The sequence below is a fragment of the Talpa occidentalis genome, unplaced genomic scaffold, assembly GCF_014898055.3.
Source record: "Talpa occidentalis isolate TD23 unplaced genomic scaffold, MPIMG_talOcc4v2.1, whole genome shotgun sequence".
NCBI lineage: Eukaryota > Metazoa > Chordata > Mammalia > Eulipotyphla > Talpidae > Talpa > Talpa occidentalis.
Window position 1 is genome coordinate 53,553,709 of NW_026555331.1, and position 9,636 is coordinate 53,563,344.

Sequence of the window (9,636 nt, forward strand, 5' to 3'; positions counted from 1 at the left end):
TTAAGCACCGCACTATGAAGCAATCTGCAGCCTCTGCAGCACGAATTCGATCCCCGGCCAGCCAGGGGGCAACCCACATGGCGCAGCAGACCTCTCCTGTCTCACCCACTGCTCCCCTCAGCAGCGTATTTCACTCAGTCTGCCTGTTCTGTTCCCAGCTCTGTCTCTGGTGAATCCTCTCACCCTCCTTCACATCTGGCCTGTACCCCAGTTCTTGTATAAATAGATAAATCTTAAAAATATATACATATTTCTTTTAAAAAAAAGTGCGATGATTCCTTCATCTTTATATTTAGGATATGTTGGTTGAAAAATTAACAATTAGGATAAATTTGATAATACTTCAAATCTCTAATAGCAAGAGTTTGGGAAAAAAATTGCTTAGATGATCAGTTCTTTAGGATTTTACAGTATATATGAGTAATTAGACATAGATAAGTGAAACCTATTGATATATATAAATTAGAGTATATGACATAGGCAGTATATAAATATTATAAGGGTGGTATTATTTAAAAGTAGATTATCATGGAACAGTATGGGTGAGGAGATTTTGCACAAGAGGTTGTGGCAGGAATTGAGGCGGAATATGAATACACATTAATAAGCAGAAAGGAAGCATGAGGGCATTCTTAATTGAAAGCAAAAAAATATGGTAATGGTAATGAGCATTGTACTAGTGCAGAATATGAGATCAGTACAGCTAGAATGAAAGTGTGTTGTTAGGGATTGCATTGGATTTTTGGTAGGCATTACTGAGAAGGTAACTTGAAGTCAGAATATTGTTAGTGAATTACCAAAAGCAACTTTCTATGCAAAATAGTTAGGAGGAAAGGGGTTCTATTAAAATTGAATATTTACCTGGAATTCTCATGAGATGTTACACTGAAGTATGGAAACTCATTAAATCTCCTAGATCATGAGCACTATCATGCACAATGGGAAACCTACAGTTACTGCATATTGGGGACTGAGATATGAGGAAAAATATCAATATTTCTAAGCAATAAAAATTTAGAAAAATAACTTCAATGCTAGATAGTTTTATACCTAATGCCAATTTTATTACTATTTTTTCTATGATGGCACTAAGTTAAATTTTGAAAGAAAAATGGTCTCTATTCAACTTTGGTTGATAATAAAGTTTAAATATCTCTGAAGAGATGATAATCTATGTCTCAGTAATACCTGAGGGATGATGCAATGGGACACAAACCATTAGTAAGTAGTTGAATTTCAGAGAGATGTTGGAAGCTGGTCTAGGTCAGAGAGATAAGCTTCCTGTTTAATTAGTAGGATATTCCTTGCATTATATGCAGTTGTCCCTGTAAATGAAGGTTGAATTAAGAATTCTGAGGAGTAATCCTTTCTAGTAAAAGGAATGTAAGACACTAATTCAGATGGAGGGGTGAAAGTATAAAGAAAAGATCAGGAGTATGTAGAAGAGTGAAATCATCATTGCAAGGGCCTAGTTGTCTGCAGGTGAGTGTGGAAAGGAATAGCCCATCAAGATGGCAGCAGAGTGAAGATTCCAGGCTGGGCTACTCTAAATACCCACAACTAGATTGCAGTAGAACAAAGCCAAAAAACTCTGAAGGAAAAATGGATGAACACAGCATACAGGGCAGAAAAAGGAGAAATAGTCCAGCAGAAAGGGACAGGAAAAACTTGAAGTGAACTCTATTTATGGAAATAAATGGGCAGTACAACCCACAAGAGGGAGGGGCAACGGCTGAGCTGAGACCCTTTCAGTGGTTGACTTCAGTACACACCAACAGAGACTAATGAGACCCAACACTGCACTGGATAAGGGTGTGTGGGGTTGGCTCTTGGGAGTGAAGGTGTGCTGTCAGAGAGCTTCTGGGTGGGGGTATAGAGTGAGGATTACTAACTTGGGCCTGAGACTCTCAACGTAGAACAACTTCAACCCGAATCAGCAGGGAGAAACAGGTTGGATTACCTGTGTCTCTTCATAGGAGAGGCTACCACTAGAAGCTGAGGCTAAGATATTTAGAACACCTGCCATCCCCCCATCCTAAGGTTAAAACCAAAATAGCAAAGGAACATGTGAATGAACTACAGCTCAAGAACCTGTTAATAACAGGAGCAAACTCTCTAGGATAAGGCTCTATGCTGGCAAAGAAAAGAGAAGAAATCCTGGCTTGTGATCCCATATCAGCTACAATCCATACTCAGTGTTGCCTTTACTTCTCAAAAATAGCCTAGAGTGGAAGCAGACAGAAGAATATACATCACACTGAGACCGAGGAGCTGGCCTAGAGGAGGGGGTCATTGTGGATCACCACCATTAAACTCTGGAACCTATAGCACAGTTGGAAGACTGAATCCCTGTCTCTCACTGGAGGTGACCCTTCAGTTCCCCACGGCCCTGGTCCTTGTTTACCTACTACCCCTTGTTAGTACCAGTTCTATTACTTCAACAGGTGGAAATAGTTTATCCCTATTATAACACAAAAAAATTAAAAAATGAAGAGGCAGCACACACCACAAAGGCTGGAGTAAAAAAAAAAAAAATCTTGAAAGGAGTCTCAGTCCATCAGAAATGTGGAATGTGACTGAGAGGGGTTCAAGGTAAGTTTATAACAGTGTTTACGGAAATCAAAAAGAAATGGAGGATATAAAACACTACCAGAATAAAGACCAATAAAACACGAGGCAGTTATAATTAGACATAACTGAGCCGGGAAATTAAGTAACAGAATTAAAAAATACAATTGAGTGCCTCAACAGCAGAAAAATGCAAGGAATAAGGAGAATTAATGAGTTTAAAAGGACAATGTTGGAGAGCACACAAATGGAATAACACAGAGAAAAAAAGAATAAAAATTGAAACTAGCATATGAGATTTTTGGAATAACTTAAAGAGAAATAACATCTGTAGCATGGGTGTCCCAAAAGGAGGAAAGAATGAGAAAGACATAGACAATTTATTTAAAGAAATAATTGCTGGAAACTATCTCAATCTGGGAAATGAACCAGATATCATGATCTGAGAGGTCCAAAGTGTTCCAAACAAAATAATACCAGACAGAACCACACTGGGATATATTATAATAAAGCCTTTGAAAGCAAGCAACAAGGATAGAATACTAAAAGCATTAAGAGAAAAAGGGTAAGCTATAAGGGAACACCAAACTGTCAGCATATTTTTTTAATGGAAACACTGCAAGCACAAAAAAAAAGGATCAGCAGGAAATATTTAGAGTACTTAAAAAAATTTCCAACCTAGAGTCCTTTACCCTGCCAAATTAACATTCAAGACAGAAGGAAGACTCAGTAGCTTCACTAAAAAGCAAAAAACTAAAATTTATCACCATGAAGCCACACAAGAAAGAAGTGGGTTTTTTTTTTTAAGATTTATTTCTTTATGCATACAAGAACTGAGGCACAGGTCAGAAGTGCTAGGGGGGAGCGGTGAGAGGATTCACCAGAGACAGAGTGGGGAGCACAACAGGCAGATCTACCGAAATACAGCAGGTGAATCATGAGAGGTCCACTGCACCATGTGGGTCACCTCCCTGGCCAGGGATGGAACTTGTGCTGCAGTGGCTGCAGATTGCTTCAGACGCTTAACCCTGTGTGCCACCAGGGAGGCCCCAAGAAAGAAGTTTTAAAGGTGTTATTATAGAGCAATGAAAAGACAATGAATAACAGAGTTAATAGAAACTAAATCATATAACATCAGAATTCACTGAAGACAAGAGTGGCCAACAGATCATACAAATAGTCTACCATAGAGTAACTTCATACAAAAAACAACAGAAGCAACACATAAGACAATGAAAATGGAAGCTAAACAAAACATGAAGGAAGATGTCAAAGAGAACACAACAACAACAAAAAAATGAGTATTTATATCTTAATAATCACCTAACTGTAAATGACCAGAATTCACCATTAAAAAGATATAGAGTGGTTGAATACACATCAAAGTCCAATCTTCTGTTATTTATTAAAAACCCATCTCACAAACAGAGATAAGTGTAGATTTAGATTTAAAGGCTGCAAGAAAGTTACACATTCAAATGGCAACCAAAAAAAAAATCATTAGGAACAGATATACTTAAATCTGTTAAAATAGATTTCCAATTAAGAAAGGTAATATCAGGGCCTCCCCAGTGGCGCAGCGGTTGAGCGCTGGGTTGCGAAGCTGCCTGCAGCCTCTGCAATGCCGGTTCGATCCCCGGCTGCTCCCCAGCCACCTGAGGAGGGTCCCACATGGTGCGCAGACCTCTCCTGCCACCCGCTGCTCCCCTCAGCAGTGTACTTCATCAGTCTGCCTGCTCTGCTCTCCCCTCTGGCTCTGGTGAATTCTTTCACCCTCCTGCATTTCTGACTATACCCAGTGCTTGTATAAATAAATAAATAAAAATTTAAAAAAAAAAATCTTTAAAATAAAAAAAAAAGAAAGGTAATATCAGATAGAGATGGACACTATATTATGATTAAGAACCTAATACAATATGAAGAAATAACATAAGTATGTATGTACTGAGTGATGGAGCACCAGGATACATAGGACAATTAACAGAGATATTTATGACAACATAATAATACTGGGGAATTTAATACCTCACTTAAAACAATAGATGAATTAAAAAAAGAATAAATAAACAATAGATTTACATTAGGGGCTAGAAAAACTAAGTCTAATAGACATCTACAGAGCACTCCATCCAAAACCTGTTGCATACACAATTTTTTAAACGTGCACATGTAATATTTTCCATAATGTTGAGAGACGTTGGGACACATATCAACTGTCAATAAAACTATAAAGATCAAAATTGCACCAAGTACGTTCACTGGTTATGATGCCACATAAATAGAAATCAACTGTAAGGAAAAACAGGAGAAAGTATGATCACATAGACTCCAAACCATATGCTGCTTAATGGCTGTTAGATAAATAAGGAATTTAAATGAGAAATCAAAAAATATCTTGAGAAAAATGAAAATGAGGACACAAGCTTCCAGTATCCCTGGGATGCAGTAAAAACAGTTTTAAGGGGGAAGATAATTGCTATAGAGGCCCAGTTTAGGAAGCAACAAGAATTCTAAATAAATAACAGTATATTAGACCTAAAGCAACATGAAAAAGAGGAACAAACAAAACCCAATTTTAGTAGAGGGGGAAAAAACAGTAAAAAAAACAGAATTAAATGAAATAGACATAAAAACACTACATAAAAATAAATGAAATAAAAAGTTTATTTGAAAATATAAGTAAACTAGATAAACTTCTAGTTATGCTAATAACAGAAGATCATATTAATAGACAAAATCAGAAAGGAAAGAAATTACCACAGGTAGCACAGAAAAATGAAGGAACATAGGAGACTACCATGAATTACTATATGCCAAAAAATTAAATAAGAACTGTTACCTAGAAATGGACAAATTTCTAGAGCAATATAGTCTCCCAAAACTAATATAAGGAGAAACAGATGAGTTAAACAATGCAATCACAAACATGGAAGTTGAAACAGCAATAAAAACTGTTATTCAAAACAGAAATCAAGGACCAAATGACTTACCAATGAATTCAGCAAACCATTAAGAAGAATTAATGCTAAAAAATAAATTAAAAAAAGAAAGAAAATACTTTAGAAACATTTACTATATTTAAACATTTTTGAAAAAAAGAATTAATGCCCATCTCACTCAAATTGTTTTTTAAAATGTGAGAGAATATTCCTTAATACATTTTACAGTGCCAACATTACCCTAATATCAAAACCAGACAAAGACAGCACAAGAAAAGAAAACTATATATGAGTATCTCTGAATATTGACACAAGGGAAAAAAAAAAGGGACAGATTCCAGAGATAAATCAATGGAAAATTGGTGGAGCTTCTTAACTACCTTCCCAAAATCAAATGTTAATGGAGTAAAGGATTATCTAGGAGCTTGGACTTTAGAGTTCTGAGGTGAGCCCACATTACTGGTATGTAATGAGAAGGTAGGATGAATAGATTGTGGTACGAGGGATTAATCAGGCTGAGTTGGATGTTTTGCATTTGAGGAAATCAGTGCAAATAGAAAATTCTGGAAGAACAGTAGGAGGTTAAACCATGGTCCATAACAGGAAGAACCGGTAGATTTTTAAGACTTTCCTACTCACACTTGAAATGTTTTCTTTCAGGAAAGAATAGATCATAAAGAAGAGATTAAACAGGAAATGAAAACATTTAGGTGCTTTCAGACTACAGAACATGTTTTTATATTTGATTCTATTCTTCCTAGTTCATTCATTCAATAGATGACAAAGTTCAAGGACAATGGTTCTTTGAAGTTTATCTATCCAAACTAAATGGATAAAAGACCTGAAGAATGACTGCTATAGAAGAAATCATTTGCACATATAGAAAGAAATAATCAGTTGCACCTATAGAAAGAAGAAAGTATGTGGTAAAAAATCAGGAAAGACTTGAGGGAATAAATATAAGAAAAATTGAGGCACAGGAAACTAAAAGAATAGACATTAAGTTTCTTTGATGACTTCAACAGAAAAAAAACAAAGAACCTACATTTGCCTTTTGCTTTTAAATAAATAGAACATTTCCCCAATAATACCAAGATGACTCACAACTCACATTTTATGTATCTTGTATTTTTCCTATATACTACAAAGACAACACAGTTGATTCAACAGTAGTCAAGTCTTACATGTAATTACAGGATCCCTATAGGATTTCTAGTACATTAATGAAAATCAATTTTTTAATTATGGCATAATACAATGAAAAGCTTTTATAGTTGTTAAAACAGACCAAAAACATTTTTCAAATACTCTATAATAGAATTATATCTTGATGTAAGTGAATGCCTTTGCCAGGATGTAGCAACATCTTTTCCTGTCACTAAAAGGACAAACTATAATCCATCTGTCATGTAGAATTTGACAATCTGCAATGCTTAAACAGTAGGAGGGAAGACATGACTTCCAAAATTTTCCCCTGAAGGGGAAGGCTTTCAGCAGTTCCCAATTACTCTATGGGTGGAATGTCTCACTCGAGGCATCTGCTCAGCAGTTAGCCATGAAAACCTATCACACAGGACACCAGAGGCGTATCTCACAATTATTGTCGGCTTTAGTGTAGCCAATTGTTAAGATAGGAGCCAATGGCTAAGCTTCAGGTGTGCAGTATGGAAACTCTTGGTGGTGTGCCAGTATGTGTCCCAGATCTAGCTTTCTATTGCACATAAACTTCTGAGATGGCAATCTTTGTAAAGTTCAAGGTGAAAAAATTCACTGTGAAGTGAGTCTGTGTTCAGTCATGAGCCAAAGATCTTAATACGTTTCTACAGATAATGTAAGAATGAAAATCATATAGTGCCACAGATCCATGTTTCCTGAAGATAAGGGCTGCTTTCTCAAGAATCACTTTCGTTCACTACACTTACCAAACCTACTAACAATCTTTCCTGGCACTGGTTCAGAATATATAAAGCTGTTTTCTAGAAAGACTTACTTTGGTCACTGCAGGGATGGTTTCCCAAGTAGATGAGAGTTAAGGCTGACCCTATGTGAGAAAACAGAGAGCAAAAAGATAAAAATAATAGCATTGTTAATGGGGGAAAGAGAACAGATAAGGACTTTCTCCATGTGTAGTGATGGGATTGCTTCAGAATTAGCACAATCCACAAGGATACCTTCCAAACCACCAAAAGACCAAAATGGGAAAGGATTAAGGAAAACTGAGAGCTGAAAGCAAGGTGGGATCCTAGATTGATTCAGGGACCGCAAAAGGATCCGAGTGGAGAACTGGTCAAAGGTGAATAAGTTTGGTACTTTACTGTATGGTACCAGTATTAATTTCTTGATTTTTGATAATCTTACTGTGATCAGGCAAGTTGCTAACATTAGGGGAAGCTGGATGAGGACTATGTGGGCACACTCTGTATCTCTTTGTAGCTCTTCTAAATTTTAAATCTAAAATTATTTCAAAATAAGAAGTAAATAAAAGATGAATCCACCAATTAGGAAAGTTGGTCACTATGCTAAGCACATTGCCAGTATAAAGCCAAAGGATGTGCTAATAGTTCTTATTTTCAACTATTGTAGAATTATGGAATTATTATAGGATTAGACTGACAACTCCTATGGAAGAGTTATTAATGTTGATTTAGACTATTTTTTATTATTATTTTATAAATATGAAAACCAAGACAAGATCGATAATGTCATTTCTCCAAGAGTCCACATTTAATTTAATGCAGACCTGGGAAAGGAACGTAGGTTCCTAGGTTTTGTGCTTTTTTTGGCCAATGGCAGAAACAAAATTTAAGTCGCGTGCTGTTTCTCTGCAATCTTAAACTAATCCTTACATAGGAGAAAAGCATCTAATGTGTTCAGAGTACTGTGAGAGACTCTTGCTTCACACCCATGTCTATACTTGTAGCTATATTCCTTCAAAATCCTCACAGTACAATCAAGGAGAGATATCAACTGATTACTATTTTAAAAACCATTAGGCAGTAAAAGTTTCATTTTAATGAGCAATGTGGACAATTATAGAAAGATATGTTTTATATGGAATTTATTGCTGAATTCTCTTCACCAAAATTAACGTTGTAGTATCCCTACATGGATTAGCCCTGGAAGAGCACAAAGAATATACTTAATCCCTTTGTTTCTATAGGTCCTCCTATCTCCATGGACTTGAAGTAGAAGATCATGCTGGTAAACAGAAGCAGCTTACAGTCCTTTCCTTGGACAAGATCCATGTTCTTTTCCCCACAGAACATTACGTTAAGGGAAACTACAGGAGGTTGTTCTTGTAAGGGGTAATATCCTAAAAAGTACAATGGAAGTGAAAGATATTATCTAGAAATGGAGCAAAGAAAAAAAGTGCAGATGAAGAGCCCACACAAACAGTGAAAGGAGCAAGTTTCATGTGTTTCCATGTTTTTAATTGTGGAAAATGTGGAAGGGCTGAATTGAGGTTGCCTCATCAGTGGCTTTGATTTTAGCAGTTTGTATTCCTAAAAACAAGCCTTCCTGAACGAGCAGACCTGACAGCAGAATTGCAGAGTGCAAGTTGCCAAGTGAATAAACACATTTATTTTCCAACTTTTGTCAACATCAAATGCTCATAATTTCCACTTTTTTCTTTCCATCACATCAAATGTTATTATAAGATCTAGACACACTGCAGCTCACCATCAGGTCTTTAGTTTCTTCAGGCTCATCTTACATTCATCCCAGGGCAGTAATTTAATATGCATTTATGAGTTGCTTGACAATCCTGGATTTTTCATTTGGATATGTTGTTTCCTAGAATGATTGCCAGATTGGTATTAATGTCTATAGTGATATACTGACTTTTCCCCAAAAAGCAAGTATCAGTCTTATTAAGCTCCATGGAAAATCATATACTTTTTTTTTGAAGGCAGTGACTGGGACTCCAACTGTTTTGTAACCCACACAGCCCTTGACAAAGTGTTTTCTCAACAGTAGGTGTTTACTAAATTGTAACTGACTGACTCACTAAATAAATGAATAAATGGGAGATTTGTTGAATGAGTTAAACAAATATTTCCAATTAAATCATTGTGAACAATGTCTAGCATTTCTTTCCCAAGAGACAGACATCATGACTTGAAATCAT

At 36.2% G+C, this 9,636-nt stretch overlaps 1 long non-coding RNA gene across 1 annotated transcript in view; it reads right to left on the reverse strand.

Moving 5' to 3' along the window:
- Positions 1-9,289, reverse strand: part of LOC119241127 (uncharacterized) — a 178,359-nt gene extending 169,070 nt beyond the window's left edge. The window contains exons 1-3 of the long non-coding RNA XR_005124250.2: positions 9,189-9,289; positions 7,498-7,548; positions 5,559-5,593 (exon numbers count right to left, since the gene is read on the reverse strand). This is a non-coding gene — a long non-coding RNA (uncharacterized LOC119241127). The remainder of the gene's footprint in view (positions 1-5,558; positions 5,594-7,497; positions 7,549-9,188) is intronic.
- Positions 9,290-9,636: the final 347 nt, after the last annotated feature.